This window comes from Colias philodice, chromosome 2 (assembly GCF_061535455.1).
Source record: "Colias philodice isolate Cphi_HAF_F1 chromosome 2, ilColPhil1 Martin Lab GWU primary, whole genome shotgun sequence".
NCBI classification, from domain to species: Eukaryota; Metazoa; Arthropoda; class Insecta; order Lepidoptera; family Pieridae; genus Colias; species Colias philodice.
Window position 1 is genome coordinate 8,386,570 of NC_143087.1, and position 21,169 is coordinate 8,407,738.

At 34.3% G+C, this 21,169-nt stretch overlaps 1 protein-coding gene across 6 annotated transcripts in view; it reads left to right on the top strand.

The window, feature by feature from the left end:
- The window catches only part of LOC149490641 (uncharacterized), a 179,363-nt gene that overhangs the window by 50,643 nt on the left and 107,551 nt on the right, over positions 1-21,169 (top strand). The window contains exon 1 of one of the 6 annotated variants that reach the window (XM_089707017.1): positions 17,718-17,908. The exons of 1 other annotated variant lie outside the window; for it this stretch is intronic. The gene's annotated coding sequence lies outside the window, so the exon portion shown is untranslated. Of the gene's footprint in view, positions 1-17,717; positions 17,909-21,169 lie in introns of those variants that run through there. 4 more of the 6 variants (XR_016317095.1, XR_016317097.1, XR_016317096.1 and 1 more) reach the window with 4 other exon arrangements.

A 21,169-nucleotide genomic window follows, 5' to 3' on the forward strand; every position in this document is an offset into this window, starting at 1 on the left:
TACATTTTCAGAAAAGTATTGAGTTCTAGTAAAGGCATTTAATGTCTTTACAATCTAGTAGGCATTTTATGATAAACGTCACAATTGATAGAGTTCCTCAGATAAATCATGCGAATTGTATTTTTAACCTCATAAGTAATTTGTCAAGCGAAACACAAACAACTTGTCAAATGAAACAATCGAGGTCTTTTGTTGGTGATTCTCCCAGGACTGGCTAAAATACGATCTGTGATTGGTCTCATAAATTGATTGCGCAATCAAACTTGGAGCCGAACTTTTTTGTTAGAAAAATTCATTCTATGAATGGGTTCACACGGATTTTTCTTAGCGAAAACAAAGAATAGATGATTCGTAACGTAAACATTGTTCCAAATATTGATTTGAGGATTAAATTACATCATCAGGAATTATATTTTAAGTATGATAAACAAAAATAAAACTTAGTCATAAGGTCGAATACATCTACAATGTGCAAAAAGCGTAAAGAACATTTATAATATTAGTGAAAATCAATTATTATTGAGCGTAGCTGAGCCAACACTCAGCATTGCGAAGCTTTGACGCACTTTACTAACGCGTTATAGTTATTTTTCTCTATCGGCGGACTAGCGACTAATCTTTTAGCGCGTCAGAAGTGCACGCACATAAATTGAAGTTGAGTTACGAGCAGATCGAACGAAGCCGATGTTTCAAACTCACCTTCTTCCTCTGAACTGTAAATTTTAACGCAGCCCGCCGAATAGCCCCGTGCAAATATCAATTTTTATCCATCATCCAATTGCTTTTCAATTTTATTACTGATACTAACCACTTTTAGTATCTATCCAATTTACGACTCGCATTCGTAATTCATAAGCCATAGATGCGATGATATAGACTGTAGTACCATGCTTCATGATCACACGTATACGGTAAACAACTTCAACTTTTATTTCCACTAAATACTTACATTGATAATACGATTTCTTGAGTCGCATAATATTAATTTCAACGGGTAATAAATTTTCGTTTCCAGCGATGGCCACTCTTAGTAGCGGGAACTAGTTATAATAAAGAAATTAATCAAGAACGAATTCTTGTAGCGCTCGTACCGTAGGTTAGTGCTTCATTATTACATTTCTCTGTTTCCGGTCGGCAAATTTGATTTATGGCTTTAATTTGGCAAGGTTGGCGACGACAGGCCGAGACATGTCGGAGTGTTTTCAAGGAGCCATCGTGCAATTGTTTAATTAATCTTAAGCAACGGAAGCGCCGAGCGCCACACTCGCTGCGGGTGCACTACACTTGGGCCCAACTTTAAACTCGTTAAAAGTTCCTTTGAAACATTTGGCGCCAGATAAGCCGCAGTCAGACCGTCTCGAGATTGTTAACTTATCTAGTGTTATAATTAAACAGCGTTTCGTGTTCCATTTTCTTGCTGTTTGCTATCGATTAGCACGCCATTCAGACGGCGCTTTGAAGCATTTTGGTTAATCAATCGTGCATAGAATTGATATAATATTCCTCTGTATACGTAGATCCCGACACGATCGTATAACACAGGAAGGCATTGAGAGAACAAGGTTCATTCCACAAGCAAGATGGCCGACAATGGCCCTCGGCGGATAATTAGTCAAATAGATTGCCCATTGGGCATTGTCAATATGTTTTCACGCTACATCAAGAGAACAATCTTCCTTGTTTATAAACTTGTTTGTTAGGACACCCCTAATGCAACCGTTTACGGGGAACATACCATACGTTTCTTTTCGTTCCATTTTATATTTTCACGTATTGCAGCAACGTGTTCGTTGGATATCGTAGCACTTTTAGTAACTCGTGATGTCACAATTTTTTCTGGGATCTCATCACGGGCATTTAATCAGACATTTTGATCAACACGTCCTCGCTCGGTAATATAATTACAGTTAACAGCAGTACGGCGACGTTATCGCGCATATAAATTAGAGCGATTTACATTTAGCGTCGCACCACGGAGCCGGCTATTATCGTGAGTGATGCGGGGATAGGTGCGGGCCCAAGATCATCACTTGGGCCCTTTGATTGTTATTCCACGGTTCTCAACTAACACATGCTAATTTCTAAATTAGGAGTTATAATACTTGTACTAGTAAACGACATCATACTTGTAAACGACAATGTCTTTGTAATCATAATTTATTAATCTGTTCAAAGGAATAAGAAAAAAGGTAAAACTTTACCACTTATTTTGCACTGAACGCAAACCAATATTTAATATACTAAAACATTATCTTATTGATACAAACCGCAGAGAAGCAATTGAAAATTATTACCTTAAATAGCTTTTTGTTAAATGAAATTAACGTTCATTAAGCGTTCGCTCGAATTATTTCCGTCACACCGTTCATAAATTAATTTTCACATTTCGTGGCAGAACCTTTGCGAATTGATCTTAATTTAGTTGAAACGTATCGCTTTAATGATAATCGTATGAGTGGCATCTTAACTTCCAGAAGCGCCTAATGAACTCGGTGACTGAAATTAAATTTAATGTGTATAATTTACCACATGAAGTACATATTGTGTGAACACTAAGCTCCGTTTAATATTATGTCGTTTGATACCCCTACACCCACCTCGTATTTCGTCGACGTCTTTAATCAGACATTTCAGAACATCTTACTTTATTTCCGTTTTGTGTATGAGTACAATTTTTTTTATTTAAGGCTATGTGGTATAAAAGACATTTAAACACTTGTAATGTTAAGTGGCATTGTGTTATTTAGTTTTACACTGCTAGAAAATATTTTAAATAATTGTGTAGATTACTGTATCAGTTCACTTACAACGTTATGAATAAACGACGCGCCACCTCTGTCCTCGGCGAAAGCAATCTCATTTCGTCGCCGCAACACGGTCATGTTTTCAAAGCTTACTACATATTAGATTCATTATTGGAGGATATCGATGAAAATCTCCAGCATCCAATCTCGCGGGGATCGCTGACGGTCGCGCGTATTCTTGTAATTTCTAAGGCATAATTTTATTTATTAGAGTGTGCCCTCATCGAAGCGGCGAGAACACCCCATTTGCCGCTTCATTGACTTACAACGGCACTCCATAATACTTCGCACATATTTCTGTAGCGCCTCTCCCGCAAATGTTAGATCCCTCGCACCTCATTATATTGCGGATGACATTTAATAAAACATTATGGATATCTCAAGAACGTTTTTCGATAACCGCGCCCGTTGTGAGACCTTTTCGAATCTATTCAGGAAACTTTTGGAGTGTCCCCGTACATCGGTATCTCGGGGACACATAACACTTTTAAGCATTACAACAAGTGTATGTACTTGAGATAGCAAAATTGCAGTATAATAGTTGTTAGAAGTGTTTTTGGAATGTGCAATTTGTATTCTTACTAAAGTGAAGGAAAAAAATAATACTTATCTACCTTGCTGTGTATTTGTGCACTGAGTTATTTACTCACAGAAGGTTTTCTTTTTCATTTATGTTTTAATTTTAAAACAATAATCTATGAATATTTTAATCTAATTATAGATAATGTATGTTAAAAAACGTTATAAGATTTAATACCACTAATACAAAAACAAAATGTTCACAACTTCACAAGATGTCATAATAGTGTAAATCAATTGATCTACACTAAACCCCAATTTGCCACGTAAATGTTTAATCACATTACTGCGGTATATAAATGCTTAGTTATAATCGTGTTTATAACAGAATATTGTTACACATTGTAATTATATACGGCAATTTGTAATCGATTTACGATTATCGCGAGCGCTTCTGCTTCATGAGAGTTCACAATATTACACGCATAACAGATACGTGTTTAATTAATGCTTAATAAATATTCCGAGCCCTATTATATGCTAGACAAATGCCATATGTTTAATTAATTCATAACCTAAATTGAAATATTCTATAGCATAATTGTACCATATTATTTTGCAGACATAGAGGGGCACGTGTAAACCTATTTATATACATATATTACTATAATATAGGTTTTCGGGTGATATAATTATTTAATTTATTTGGAACAGCATTATTATCTACGCATTATCTCCATATTGTTCATCTCGACACAGAGAAAACTACTTTCTGTAATTTCAAAAGATGATATCGACACACTTTCATGAACCTGGTAGACTAATAAAAGAAATCATACACAATCTTACACTCCTTACTTGTACTGCTTAATAATTGCGTCTCAAGCTCTTATCTTAATATAGTGCCTTAAATGGTATGCAAGTTCCGACCTTTTGTTTTACTCTGTTTGATATTATGTAGCTACCTCTTTAATTGGCCTACGAGTCATATTGTTCATTACAATACTTTTATCTGAGTTATCTACAAATTATCTTAACAAAGTGGTCGTATATTCACGAATCCGTTTAATTTTATCCGGCAAGCAACCGACTCTTTGGTGCAAAACGATATAAGTATTCATTTTTATCCCTTGCAATTGTTTCAGCATAATTTCCACATTATATCTTCTCTTCTTCTGAATAAAATGATTAAATTGCTTCATTTTTTGAGTCTTACATTACGTCCTTCATCTTGGCCAAAAATAATTTATCAGAGGAGGCTTGACTGCTATTAAAAAGGGGTGTAAAGATACACTCTTTAGCGTTAATTGTTTTTTGGAATATTCTAAGATTGGAGATAGGTTTTTTCTCGTTATTTTTGTAAATTAATCTTCATTCAATTAATTGAAGAGGAAATATTTGAATGCACGTAAGGATCCTAAGTTTGTAGGCAATAGATAAATAAAAAATAATTAATTTTGAAGCTACTTTCTTCAGCATATAATAATATTCCCGGCTGGGACAGACTGTTTTTTTTATGTTATATCCAGCAGTCCGTAGGCGGCTCACGTAAATCAGAGATACTTAATTTTGAACAACATTAAATCGTATAATATCGCAATGCGACTATATTATAGATAAACAAAACAATAACTCTTTGCGTTTATTGGTGTTTAGTCTGTGTGTAGTGTCAGGCTAGGCGCACGATAGGACGGCGGAGGCCGTTACGGGCTCAAGGCAAAGCTCGATGATGTCACGTGGCGCGCCACCCCTCTCCCTTCCGCCCGCCTTCATTTGTTTTCTGGTGTCACTTCTTATCTCGTCTCGCAATTATTACAATTTGTCCGCTCCTCCCCTTATCTTAGCGAGTTTGCCACTTCAGCATAAAGGCAGTCGACTTCAGCAGATTCACAAGATCATATTGGGGAAGAAATCCTCTGTTTTTCTAATTTACGCGGCTGCTGTGAATTTTTCAAAAGTTTGAATAATGACAGTGCCGTAAATTGCAGAGGTGGCCACGAAATGCTGCAGACTAGAGAGTTTGTTGTTTGTTGTTCAACTAACTTTACTTTTTCATTGCAAGTCCGCCGGTTGTTTTGATAGCGCTTTTTGTTAAAAGTAAATTTTGATTGATCGTTTTCTTTTATTCGTTCTTGGTCGAATTTCTGGGGTGGATTAGATATTAAATTTCCTAAATATAATACTAACAAAAGTTATGCAAAAATCAAATAAAAATCAAGAGCAAAAGCTTTTAAGTTTAATAATACAGCCTACTCTAACTAGCTTATCAATGATTAAATCTTTAACTAATAATATATTATTATCGACAAGAATAAACTTTTAGCCAATATCTTTAAAGCTAACAACAACCTACCGCTCCGGGCTAGATTGTGTGCAAATTTAGTTTTTATTTGATTTGTAGGGTTTAAACACGGAGTTTAACGTTATAGGTATTGTAAACAAATATTACTCGCTTGTACGATTTAAAATAATAAAAATATTTATGAAATAATGCATCAAAGATGTTAATTTAGCACAAGTGTGAGAATTAGACGCTCACGCGCTCGTTAGTGAACGTGCAATTGCCTCACAGACGCATCTCTGTATTTTTATCGCTTATTCGTCGAGGGGGAACGCCGCGAGCGCTGTTGTCACGACAAAATGTTCAATTTTAGATACAAATAAAAAAGGTCGGATGCTTCGCACGGAATATTAACGGCTCACAATATGAACGCAGGCATCCGGAATTCGCGTCAAAAGTATCAGAACAATGTTATTCTTTTCCATGCGAAGGTAATAAGCAAGGCGGGCTGGACCGAACTGCGGATATGAAATCCAGAAATGTTTAAGACGAGCGATAACTGGTTTCATATCTGATCGGTTCAAAAATTGAAACCGGAATTATCATTCCTTGCACTTTGTTTAAATTTACGGACTATTATCGAATTTAATTATTTGTTCAGCGAATGCGCACGTGTCGTGACTATAATGGATGGTAAGCTGTCAGATATAACAGCCGCTTCGCATACCAGCGCTGACCCATGTCCCGTTTTGTTCGCCAAACATCATCACATCAAATAGCCCGTGCAATTTATTAATTCATCTCAACAATGTAACTGCCAAGTGCTACGTCGTTAAAAGAGATGTACATTGAGACTTCGAGACATCTGAAAGGCTTTTAATGTTGCTCATATTTGGTGCGACAAACCGAAGAAATAAATTAGTACAAATTAATCTTAAGCCACTATTCCATGTAACCACTGGCCCATATTATGCACGATAACACAATAGTAAATACATAATGCAGTTACATGGTATATGTATGTGCTACCACATGGGTTGGTACACCGCAATAACCCCGGGGCCATGTTAACACGCTTAGAGCAGATTTGCCTATGAATCGCAATGCCTGCAAATTGGTTGGGTTGGTACTTGATAGACCGTCGGTAGTCACCTTGTATCTCCATAATCTACTAAGTACTCGCGATCCATTAAAACTTACTTTACCCTGTATTTGTTACGTTTATATTTCTATAAGTAGTCTTTTATAATCCCGCTTGTAACAGAATCACAAAATGTTCACATTGGTAATGTTAAGATACTTTGTCCGTTATAACAAAGCTTGTTATTCTAATTTAAAAGATACTTCAGCTCAATACAAAAGTTCGGTTCCTTCAATAGACTCTGGTAATAATATTTGCATATATAAAGGTGTTCGTTCTAGAGCTTCGAGCTTTGTGAGTGAAGAAAAATACTTGTGTTTATTCAAATGAATATACAAATTAAATACATTATACATATCTTTTTTAAATAATTTAATATTATTCAAAATGTGAAGCACTTTCATTTAATCATAATCATCTTCTAAAATCCAAATTATAATTAAGTGGAAATACAAAAAAAATAATTCTTATATGTATGTCGTTTCATTACTTATTATTGATGTACACAGAAAAAAGCTAATAGAAATAGGAACGGTGAAGAATATTATCGTTCTCAATGTCCATTTAGCTATTTATATATTTAAATACTCCAACTGCCTTTACAAAGCGCGTCCTTCTTGACGGCTCTCAAAATGATAAGATTATTCAACGATTGTAACGAACCGTGAACATATCTATTTACAAAATGAAAGTGAATAAAGGAAAAAGCAAATTAAAGTATACAAAACTGACAACGAGCAATGAGCAAATTTTTCAAGTCATAAACACCGCTTCGTTTTTGTCCTTTATTTGTCAAATATTCTCTCAAGCCGTTGTTTTCGCACTTGAGCCGAGCCTGCTTCCTTTTGTAATATTGCATGAAAACATCACTTGTTGAAATTATCTTTCGAAGTAATTGGCTCTTGTTTAGTATAAATATTGAAAATATTATTTGCCTTTCTAAAATATATCTCAAGCTGATGACGGATCTTAATTACCTAAAGTAAAGAGGATAACATTTACTTTTCGATTGCGAAAATCAACATTGGCTGTTGAAATTTGCAACGTGTTAATTTACCACTAAAGCTTTCGTCTTTCAGTTGCAGGAACAGAGAAGAGTTATTTCAAAGCGCAAACAATGGCGTAGCTTTTTAATCGCCTGTAAGACATTTCATGCATATCCGAGTTTGTTGGTTGTCTGAATACGGTATCACGGGAGCGGAACAGAACGGATTAAATTGCAAGTGCGCTGATGTATTTATAGCTGGTCCAGAGACAAACGAGCGCTCGCGTGATGGACCTGCCTCGTTATGGGAATTAATCGAAGTTGCAGCGAATAGCGCACCTGTACCGTCTAACTGAAATATGGTTTCCATTGCAAGAGCTAATTAATGCGAAAATCCGTAGTAGCCTTCTTTCGAATACCTAGCGACAAAGGACCTTTGAAATCTTATCAATTCACAGAATAATGGTCTGTAAGTTCCGTAATAAGACGCCGTGCCCGGTCCTCAGTATATTCCTTGTTTTGTTGTCTTCCTACAATATAGGTACAATTAGCTGTTTTCCAGCTAAGTACGTTGGAAATAACTTAAATAAGTCGCTCCAGCATAAACTAACAATGCTTTAGATCTTCTTACTTGGAAATAAGATATTTATAGAACAGTAATTTTATTGAAAGTAAAATGAATGGTGCATAAGTGAGTCCTGATAATACTTATTTTGTTTTATTTAATTTCTATTGTGTTGTATTGTAGGTACATAGATGTAGGTAGATTAAAATTAAAGAAAATGATTGACAATTATGTTATTATGACACATTATACACGTCACTTCGCAAGCAATATGTCTTTTATATAATTGTTAGCTATTGGAAGGCACTGAAAACGTTCGTTTATCGTCCCATTTACTTTGATTATTACAATTGGAAGCGGCACCTGCGGCCAGTACAGCCTACACGAACTAAAATAACCGCGAAATCCAATCATTATCCGATCAACCTCGATTCAATACGTATGCATCGGAATAAATAAATCATGCAATAGATTAATAATGTAATCACTAGATTAAATACTGATTAACCAAATAATTAGATAATCACAATTATAACCGTAGGTATAATAATTTTGTATGAAAATCTGAATATAGAATATAGATAGATCTTTGTACATAACTAGTGTTTTATATTTAATTTGTTTATAAAGTGAAGCGGAGTTGATGTTATTAAAATCAGGGCTTATTTCTAAAAATATAATGTTACTTTTACAAGTTATCTCAGTCATATAAATAAGAAAAGTATCAAGTAGCGTCAACCGTCTACAAATAACACAAACAGTGCATAGAACGCGCACATTGCACGAACAAACAGTCGCTACATGAAATATTTACGATGTCTACAAACAAAACTTGAAGAAGCTAAGTGGTTTAAATTCGCGCTAATTTAAGAGTTTGGAGCTAACGCGGGCGTATCGCAGCCATTGCCCCAAGATTACTTCGTGATCATAACTTACCACGCTACAGCCAACAAACCTAGCTGTATTAGTCATGGAACGTACAATTTATTCGCCGAGGCTTTTGTTTTCAAAATCTAATCAGAACATATGTTCGCGGGGGAAACATTAAACTGGGACATTTCGTAATAACAGCGCAACGCTGCAAAATACGACACACCTAAGCGAGATACCCTTTGACAATCAGTTCGATACGAGACATAGAAATGCTTTTATAAAACACCGGAACTTTTAACAGCGGCAAATATCGGTATGCGATTTGATTCTAAAAATATTTCACAGATATTTAAAATGGAGAATCAGATTAAGCGCAAAATACTACCGATTAAGTTCTTCGGTTGAATCGCAATTATGTGCTTCCATAATGGGTTGTGTTTTCAAGCGAAAATGACGGTAGCGGACAAAAACTTCTCTCCTCTAAATTAACATAATTTAAAATTCAAAACTATACGAAACTACTTCATTGCGGAGAGCATGCCAAAAGAGGCAATTTTAATTCTTTCAGCAGTTCTTTACCAGAAATGAGTAGTTGGAAAAATCCCTCAAGAATATGAAGCACGTTTTTAGACTTGACTTTAGAAAGAAAGTGCGGGTGAAAATAATAAATAGCGGTATAATAGCGATCTTCACGCGAAAGATTAGCCGCAAAAGCCGAGGGCTTACCAGTATTTATAAGGAGTGTTAGCAGCACGCCAAGGGGCGGATCTCGCCTTTGTATACTTAAAAATATTTCCAATATATTAAGCGCAAAATAATGAAATCCTTGTGAATTAAGATTACATTTCTTAAAAAGAAGCAGTTTTCGTATTTGAACATCAACTTTATACTAACTCGTTTTAAGATTTCCACAGTTAATTTCGCAAAATTATAGATAGAGTAAATATTTGCGATCGATACAGCTACAAGTTTTCTATAACTCGTTTAGTTTAGACTACCTAATTTGCCTGCTGACTTCTCCACAATATAATTTACTAGTTTACCACCCGCGGCTTCGCCCGCTTTGTCTAAAACCTAATAAATTATATACTAAAACCTTCCTCTTGAAGTGATTCTATTAAAAAAAACCACATCAAAATCCGTTGCGTAGTTTTAAAGATTTAAGCATACAAAGGGACATAGGGACAGAGAAAGCGACTTTGTTTTATACTATGTAGTGATAGTGATTGAGACAACGTATTGTTGTTCCGTATGCGATGACCCAGAAACTCAATTATGAATATCTAATATTTTATATTCACAAATATTATAAACAAAGTGGTCCTTACGCCAAAACTTTCTAACTATATCTAAAAATATGAGCCTGTAGTACCTATAGTGTAATTTCTATCTATTAACATCCATTGCACAAAACATTTTATTTGGCCATAACTTTATTATATGACCTAACAATTAATTAAAAATTGTTCCTACATTGTATTTAAGACATGTAATTATCTAAATGCCCTAGAATGTAAACAAATAAACTTATCGGAGACGATCCCTTACCCGTAAATATGCCGCCACGAGGTCGTAGGGACCCAAGCTGGCCATAAAATAACTTACACCAAGGATAATTGCTCCATCATATATGCTCAGAATGAACAATACTGCTTACCCTTTGAAATGGCTTCTTTTATTTATAAATGACTACATATAACATTTATACAAACAATTATATATTAGTTTTCGTGGTTTTGAACAAGCAATAATAAGATTTTTAGCACTGTATGTATTTTTAACTGTAACTGATTCTACAACCTCACTTTACTACCAAACAAGGGAACTGTAAGATTAAATTTCTCACTCAAAATGTGTGGACCTTATAATACATTCAAATCGGACCAGTAGTTCCCGAGATTAGTGCGTTCAAACAAACAAACAAACAAACTCTTCAGCTTTATAATATTAGTATAGATTTACCTATAAACCACTACCTATCTACTTTATCAGTAACTCAAAAATATGGCTTTTGTATTTCGAAAGTCACGTCGGAAAGCGTCTCAAAAAGTGAATATTTTGAAAAATCGCAAAGTATATCTTAAAATAAATTACACAGTTTGCGATGGTGCGTTGCGAAACGTATGATAAATTGCATTTCGCTGACAACGCCCGATAAAATTTGTTGCATAGAATTTCATAGTGTTTTAAATTGAATTCACAATGCATCGTTGTCAAAACGATGTTTGCATTATGATCTTAACGGTCCAAGAATCTTCCTTGCCATTAGGTCGCCCAAGTAAATATTTGATTAGTGGTAAATTAGAGCGGAGATTCTGGAGCATTAAATCGTGGTGCGAGGTGGCCAGGTGGATAATGAATACAAACTGCGGGCTGCGTGGTTAACACCGCAGTAAATTAAGGCGAGCGTACCCGCGCTTTGCGCTTGGAATCCTATGATGCGAGCACAAGGCACCACGCCCGCTCCCCAGCGAATCGTTCTTGAAACTCTTGAAACAATCGACCTCAACCTACCCTAATAAACAACGGATAGTTCGCTTTGTTTTTACAAAAACACGAGGGGGTTGGAGTTGAATTGGGTCGCAGCCTTATTCAGCCTTCCAGTTCAATAACAAAAAGTCTACACATTTTAACTATACCTCATTAGTCGGATAAGATTCCGACACATGAGTAGAATTCAGGTTAACAATAACAATGGTAACAGGTATTTATTTTACGTTTAAACACTTACCTTCTATAACATCATATTTTACACTTATTTATTTGAATACCAATAATGAACAAATATGCATTTTTGTACATTTACGAAACTTTTGGTATACCATTCAATTAAATAAAATGTTGAACATTTTAAACTCCACTCTTTACCCAAAAACTTTTCGCATGTATATTCCATTCCAACGTAAACATGTTTTTAGTACAATTTGCAAACTCGTTTGCTATTTAGTTCGTAGAAATCAAATCGATAGAGGTCATCGGCATCATCGATGCACGAACCCTCAGTAAGGGCTGAACATTATAGCCCCTTTGATCACCCCTTCGGAATTCCTAGAACACATCACAAAGACATTTTCTATTCCACCTGGGGCTGTGGTTTGCGCTTTATAAATTGTTAGGTTTTTCATGGGTTTTTCCCTTCATTAATGCAATGGAAGAAGATAAAAAATATGCTAAAAAGGTAAGCTTAGCATTTCGTTTGTTGCCCGCTGTACTTAATTTATTGTGTTTATTGATGTTTGCTACGTATATTGCATGAAGTAGGTGTGCATTTATCTAATTGTGTAAGTGTTTTTTAAATAAGTACGATTGTATTGAATTGAGGCAGCCCTACTAGTAAGATTCTCGCCGTCTGCGTCGTAGCTGCTGTATCATATAGTTTCAACTAAGACGTATGGAGTCTACGATGCACAACATTGGTAAATTGAATTTATACGTGTTAAAATCTTATCATAGTTGTTTAGCTCTTGGCTATTAATTGAATAAAGTGAACTTTCGGAATTTTAGTAATTGTGTCTTTAAAAAAGAAGCAAGTATTTAAGAATACACATAACTAATTAATTGTTTGATATTTCAGGATTTCAATTCCAAACTTATATAAATTAACGTACATGAACGAAGTCATGTTTAAATGTAAGTTACCGCAACCCGTATAAAATGTAATCCGTTGTTTATTCCGATTCCCTTGCATTCGAAGTCTGATAAGATACTTTTTTAAAATGTTTCCGTCTGAACCGATTCCTAAGAGTAAGAATGCGAACACGAAACTTCCTTTCCAATTTTCTCCCAATGGCCATTAGGATGAGAAATGTAAAGTAGATTCCCCGACGAAGTCGAGATATGTGTTCGGAAAGAATGAAATTTCAAACTAAACCGGCGCGGCGCAGGACTGGATCTGCTCAGGAAACGAGTTCACGATGCAGACTATCTGAAAATTATGTACATCGGATAAGTACCTACATCTCTTACAACTTTCAACAAACTTTTATTTAAACTCATACAAATTATGCCCTCGGGATAGCAAATTTATTTCGCAACGTCATTTTTCTATCCGGTTAAGAATAACTTCTTAAACTGCATTTAGATTAAGATATTTTTAGTTAATAATAATGAATGCGTTCAATTACCTTTACACATGTAAACAGCTTAGAGCTATTCCCTGGAAATCTAACCGTATACAAACATATCGATGCATTTGATATTGGATACAGATATCATCAAAGAGGACGCCGTAATGTAGCGCAAATTAATTTCATGAAACTTCATAGTTTAATAATATCACTTGCAGCTTCCGAAATAACTGTCCATAACAATAAAGCCTGAGAGAAACATCACAAGTGAGTATATTGTCCGTCAACAGGTTACTTGAGTCGAGTTGACAGTCTGTAATTTGGCTGGGCGGTCGAACTTGTGGTTTGAACCCGACGACGTTATTTGCAATCCCACAACTAACTTTAAATTGCTCACGCTAATGTATAACGTGCTTTATGTTTATATTATTACAACTCTTTTCAAACTAATTTACATGATACACAGCTGAAAAGGTAACTTTTTCGCCTCACTTCTTAGATATGAAATGTGGTGACGAATCATACTTAAGTAAAGCTAGGAATTTCCTATAGAAATAAGCATAAAAACAAAATACTAAACAATGTTTTAAATAACAATAAGTACTCTGTACTACATATTATTCACAACTGCGTGGAGCCTTAGGCTACAAGCCCAGAAAAATAACATTATTTCAAATTAAAATGCGGTAGTTTGCTAAAAGAAACAAATTCTTATTACGTGAAAGAAGCACGGAGAACGCTGAACACTACCTTTTTTACCGGTTCCCAACCGAGAAGTTATATCGTCTACTCTATTATCAACTAACGTAATGAGGAACCACAGAGATCATTAGCTTTGAATTTAACGTTTTGCTCGATTTGAAAGAATGGTATTTTTATTAGATTAAAAATATTTGCAATAACTTGCTATTTTACTATTTTTTTTCTATTTATTATAAAGTTTTCTATTGATTAAAAACTGTATTGGGTATTTAATATGTTCTAACTTCTGTCTGATCTTTCATAGCGAAAAATAATATTAATAATTTTGACATTGTTTTAGGTGCAATACAATCGTATATGTAGAGCAATTCAATGAAATAAACCTTCCTGAACCTTAGTAATCGTGTCCAGGATTCAGAGGAGTAATTACCTCCTGGTTTCTAAGTGTGACGTAAACTTTTAGAGTGTGGTTTCGCGAATTTACCTCTCCCATGTAATAATAATATTGGGAAAAAGTTGCGGGGCGCCGGATAGTTGTGGGGGTCAAGTTAATGATATCACCGCCATTTGCGGACGAGACCCCGCTCCGAATTGCGCCCGGGCACGTTAATGGGCTCGGCTATAGCACTCTGAATATTTTAAAGGACATTCGCTGAAATTACTACAAAAATAATGTCGCTTTGCTTGTACCGAATTACCAGAGAAACGGTTTAGAGACCGGCAATAAATATGCACGGAATCCTCTTCCTATTACCTCTTTGGAGATTGCTTTTTCGGATTAAATGTTTTCTGTTGCAAAGTTTTGAGAACACGTACGAAAATTTCTGGAGCCATTAAATATTGCTTTAGTTTTCTCCGAGGAAAGGATCGATTCGTCATAAAGAGAAACACTTAGAGGGAGCAATTTTACGTTCCGCAGTAGGTACGTTTTGGTACAGTGAGCCTTTAATATTATATGAGCTTCAGTGATAGAAGAGCACGCAAGCTTCGCCCGCTCCGCCCGCACCGCCCGCGCCGCTCCCGCGTGCAGACAGCGCTCTACGTGCACTGCATAATGCGCCGTTTTCTACAAAATTCACAACTACCCACTTGCAAAATCTACTAGTCTTCATCTCATTTGCTCTTGTTTAAATTTATAACGTTGCTTATGTAAGCGTATTACGAATTGCTATATAGCAATGGTTTTCTGCATGTTCAGAATACTTACGTGTAACCACACTTTAGTTATAATATATCTCAATAAGCGAAATAAAAATAAATTTGATAATGATTACCAGCAGTAATGAGTGCATCGAAATAATAAAAATAATTGTAACTTAAGTTTCAAATTTTAATTCTAATATTTGTATTACAATTGGTATGTTATTTCAAGCTACGTAGGTATTTATATATGTATACATACATCATCTTTTAATTAAAAAATTCATAAATTCATATCATTAAAAAATGTATGTAAGTAATTTACGTATATAATTTTCATTTTCACCTCAAATTGCTTTCAAGTAAAACAATTGATGCAATTTGTACGCAACAACACAAGTTTAATTTTATTTAGATTCCGCCCTGTGTTACATAAATGTCAATAGTTGTAAATAGGTTGTCGAGATGCAAATTTTAAATTCTTTCAATATTCGTAAAGTACAAAAGTTTAGCTCGCACGACGTGTGCCGAACGCGGGCTGCATGCGAATACGGGTCAACCCCTCAACTTTACTTTAGAATTTTCATTTCAATAATGCGCTTTCGTTATGTCGGATATCTTTTTTATTACCTTTTGCTTTTACATTGTACATGCTCCTTTTATTTTATATTTTTAGAGAATAACTTTTTTAATCTATGGATAGAGCTGTACTTTTTCTTTTTCTAGAGCACGTACAACCGCTTTTGGAACAAACTGCTTATCTACGGTATTATACATATTTGGATTAACTTTGTGAAGTACATACAATGCAACATATTATTATGTGACATTTTATTTTCATGGTTAAAGGATATAAGAAATAATTATTAAACTAATCAAGAAATAAAATTAATTCAATTCTGTATAATCTAATTCTATACAAAGTATTTAAAAATTTTAATTAGGTTTCCAGTAGTCTTCAAACAAAAAAGTTTAAACTGTCATGCACATTAGATCAAAATATATTATGCAGGAATATTATAAAGCATTGATTTAAAAGAAAAACTTCTCATTTTTCTCAAACCGGCAAGTGAAGCATTGTTAACTGATTGCAGATCTGTCCCCAAGCTATCGTCCCAGGTCGGTTTTCCTTGTGCAAGTACCTATTCAGTTATATTCGCTCTTTCATTTTTAATTTTTTGAAGTGAACCTTCATAAGGCGCGTTGAGAGTAAAATTTCAAGGTCGCGTCATGGCAATACCGTCACGTCATTAGGCATTTTGGTATCTTTAAATCTTGTCAATGAAGTTCCACTTCTGACACGTGTGCTCGGCACACCCGCACTTTTTAGTTTGTTTTTTCTTGAAATAACATTGACTTGTCACGTTCTAAATTTTTGTGTAGTTACATGTCTAAATTCATTCTTAACTAACTAGGTACTTTAGAACAAAAATAGAAAATAACTCAAATTGAAACAATTTTTATACAATATTTACGAGAAACAACAGAACGATTCTATAACGATTATTGTTCCAAACCACGTTTCACTTTTTAATATAATGAAGGTACGTCGCTAAAACATAACAATTTGTAAACATATTTTGATTCTCAGTGTACACAATAAGGTAGGCTTTGTCTGCAGCTCGGCTTCTTATTAACGTGCATAAATATCAGCCCCCCTCCTCCCTCTCAATTTAGCACTGGTGCGAGGCGACGTTCCAAACAAATCAACCTGGCCTCACATACCTACATACATGATACAACAATATATCAGTTGGTTAGGCACTAATACTTAGTAATTTTAAATTTTAATATTATTTAATGGTATTATTTATTATAATTGAAACAAATCTATTTAAAATACCAACTACTTTTACGACATATTGAAATTTATTTATATAAGTATTTAGGATATAATTATGTATTAGAATAACCAAACATTACCCAAATATTAAGCGAGAAAGACACGCGCATTTATATACGTACACCGAAATAATAAAAAAATACTTGCAGGAAAATGGAGCATAATAATAATTTATTTGCTTCCATCGAACCGAATGAAACAAAGTTTGAATAGTATTTTACTAGATTTTATTATCGGGAACGAGTAATTTTCCCTGTACAAACACTCTGCTTTGTTCATTCGAGGGCTCCAGCGCGCGCTAAATTTGAATTCATGTTACGAACGAGCTACATAAACCAATTACTGAGCAGAACCAAGCCAATGGCGGACGGCTCGGCACGCGGAGAATCGATAATTCACAATATGCCCGCTAGAGGGCAACCCTGTCGACGCTAGTGCGCGCCCACACCACTCCTCCACGTTGCGCAGCCGTGCATATAACTTTGTATGAACGTCAAAGTTTTGCAAAAACGTCATTTCAATTTAAAAGTATTATTTACTTCAACAATTAACAATAAAATAAGTTTTAAAATTATTTTGTTATTATATTAAACATAAATCTACATTATTTTATATTTTTCTATCATACAATCATTAATGTAAATTATGTAAAATTAAATGAAAAAAATTACAATACTAACACACTTCATATCTAAACATCGCTGCATATTTAATTTTGTAAATTGTTTCTAAAATTACACATTTTCCATAAAATGTAACTTGACAGACGTCTTGACAATGTTACAAGGAGCATGCGCTCGTAGTCAGCTGCTGCTTAGCTTGCTGTTTCGTATCGCGCTTCTTGCCCGCTTTCAATGTTTTCCGTTTTATTTTGTTATTTCTGTGATGTAAACCAATTTTTTAAATAAATTTTATTTAATAACCTTTTAGTGAAAGATATTGTGCGTTGTTATAGTGGTGCTTGCTGCAAAACATCAGATACAACAAGGTAAACGCCTTTGTATTTTTGTTTGTCGTGGACATAACCTCTGAAACGTGACGTATTCGCTATTATTTTGTGTTTAAGTTATAATATCTTGATTTGGAGGCACACAAAAATGTATAGAGGTCAAGTGTACGTTAACGCCTTTTTAATGTATGACCATTTTAGTGCGAGATTCCATAAACTGTTTAGTGAAACATGTCATGTTACAAGGATGGTAAAATACTAATTTATCAATTAACTTACACCATGAAGCGATTTATGTTCTTTTGAAGCATGGACACACAAGATTTGACCAATATTTAGTGCAAAGTAATTCATTTTTCTTGGTTGAATCGTAATGAGTTATAATGTTGATATCTAGTGAATCACCATGACAATGCCCGCTTGATAAAACAATGGCATTGTCCGAGAATCCCATAGGGGGCGCTAGTGGTCACATTGCAGTTCTACGAATAGTTGCCGAATGGATTTGGAGATTTTTTTTACTAGGCACATATATTTTAATATGCATGTGTCATTTTAAGTTTTAAATAAGTTGAATATTACTTACCATGCATTATATACCATGCATGTTAAGCATGTTAATACCTAGATATCTCCGTAATGAATGAATGTATTTCTGTAATTTTTAATTTTTTCGATGTTTTTTCGCCATTTCCCCAAATTGAGTAGGTTCTAATTTCGACTCATTTATGGATAAAAGGTATGAACCGTATGAGTAAAGTAGATAGGTATAATTATTTATTATGCATCAATAAATTATAAATTATTTATTTTCTTTTTAATCTGATTATTGAACTAATATCACTTAATACGAAGTAGGTATGTACTTATAAAATAATTACTGTGCAATGCGTGATTTCTGTTAATATTGTTTATCAACTTAACGCGTCACTAAACAACTTTTTGATGCGCCCGCGCAGCATACGCAAATTGCAGTCTCTTTCAAGTTTCAACGGAGCTTCACGTTAGTAAAATCACTGCAAAAAATTATTATAAGCAGGTAATACCTTATTATTTTTCTTAAACGTATGTTCAAACATACATTTAAGCGCAGCGCAGTATTTATTAGATGATGACTTGGCTATATTACACATTTATGATATTACTATTTTGGCATGCAGATGTTAAATTAAATTCATCTTCGCGTAATCCACAATTATTTAACTAAAATAAATATAAGTACCTAATCGCAGAGGTAAGTATGTAGGTATACACAATTACGGTAATTAAAAGTACAAAGAACTTTTTTTTTCAAGCAGCTAATTAAAAAATATATTTAAATAGCGTGAAAAGATTTTTTTTATTTTAGATAAAAACAATATGATCTTGAGTCACGTGTTTAATTCGTATTAGCATTTTTATCAATTTATATAACGTAATATAGTATTATCAATATAATATTATCTTCTTGAATTGCTTGAAAAAGATTAATTTATGCCACAAGCTTCGTAAATCAATAAAAAAGTTTTTTTTTTGTTTTTGGGACAGTGAAATATTGTTAAAGGGAAAAAAAACATGAAAATAAAACTATTGTTAATGTAAACAAATAGTAGTACCAGGGTAGCTACCTGATAGATAGAGCAAGTTTTTAAAAGCCAAACGGAAAACTTTTTTTATGTAATTTTATTTTTTTACGGGCCTTCGAAGTGGTGAACATACTGGGTAATTTTATCTTTCTTGGCATTTAATTCTTTTTTTTTATTCCATTCAAAGATCTAACGATAGTAAATGTTACCATACTGAATTAGCCTATCTTTCAGCTTAGCACACAAAAAAAAAATCAAGCATCTTCCGCAATAATTGACGTCACCATGAGTGAAAATATCATCGTACTCGGCGATAGGTGAAAAATTGAAAAAAAAAAAAACGTCATAACTCCGAAAATACGAAAAATCGCATAACATATATGGTGATTCGGATAGCCCTCTAGATCCTCTACCTCCCAGCTTCCGTTCATCACTACTTTTTGGGACACCCTGTATATAGAGCATCAAGGTATTTAGTTTGAGTCAGAAGTGCAACCCTATTTAAAATACTACATATGTAATTAAATTGTGACAATAAAAATGTTTAATACATTGATATTTAAAGCTTTATTTCAAACTAGCTTTTCACCCGCAGCTTCGCCAGCGCAGTCAAAGAAAAACCCGCATAGTTCCCGTTCCCGTGGGATTTCTGGTATAAAACCTATCCTATTTCCCGGGGTAAAAAGTAGCCTATATGTCCTTTCTCGGGTAAGTATCAAAATATCTCCATACAAAATTTCATGCAAATTGGTTCAGTAGTTAAGGCGTGATTGAGTAACAGACAGACAGACAGAGTTACTTTTGCATTTATAATATTAGTATGGATTATAAAAACTTAAAATTATAACTCATTACTAGTTGGCAAAAAAAACATCATCAGATTGATAATAAATTTTTTTGGAGATTCAATTTAAATTGGCACTAAAATCTCGGCATAAAAAGCTGTTGCCATGTGTCGAATCTTTTTAATTAATATACCTTATCCAATATCACATTGAAAATGATGTAGCATTTTACTCCAAACAAACATATTGAACGTTAAATCCGACGATAATTTTGCGAACACGGTATTTAACTATTATATGAATACGTTAAGTGCACGTGAATGATTGCATAACGTTTGCAAATGTCGACTTTTGTCGAAAATGTCCGTCTCGTCAGCCATATTCCGTTTAATGTCGCAATATTGTGAGCGTCGGCGGGCGGCCGCGGCCGGTCGCATGCATTTACATACATTAATGCAGACTACATGCATGCAACTCGGCCTGAATGTGTGTGCGTTGCGAATTAAGTGTAATTGAGCCATTCGGACAGTGGCGAGCCGCGCTCCACTACCTCCGTACTTTGTTTGGCTACTAGGACTCACTCATTATGCTCATCTTCATCTAAAACTTAACATAATGTTATGACATTTGTTTTATTAATATTTGCTCGAGCAATGAGATCATGCGCTATCTTGTGTACTCATGATGATTTCGCCTTCCTATAATTGAATGAATATGACTACTTTAATTTTATTTTCTGAAATTTATTTTCGGATCTATTTCGGAAACAATGACATGCATATATGTAAATATCTGATTTCATTTAAAAATATAATATCTTAACAGTTATCCAAGCGCGTCGCTGCTACCCTTGAGTGTAACCGGTATTTCCACCCACCAATGAAACAAAAGTGTTTAGTTACAAATGAACCTTGTAAAAAAACCATCGTATTTTAATTGAGAAAACCGAT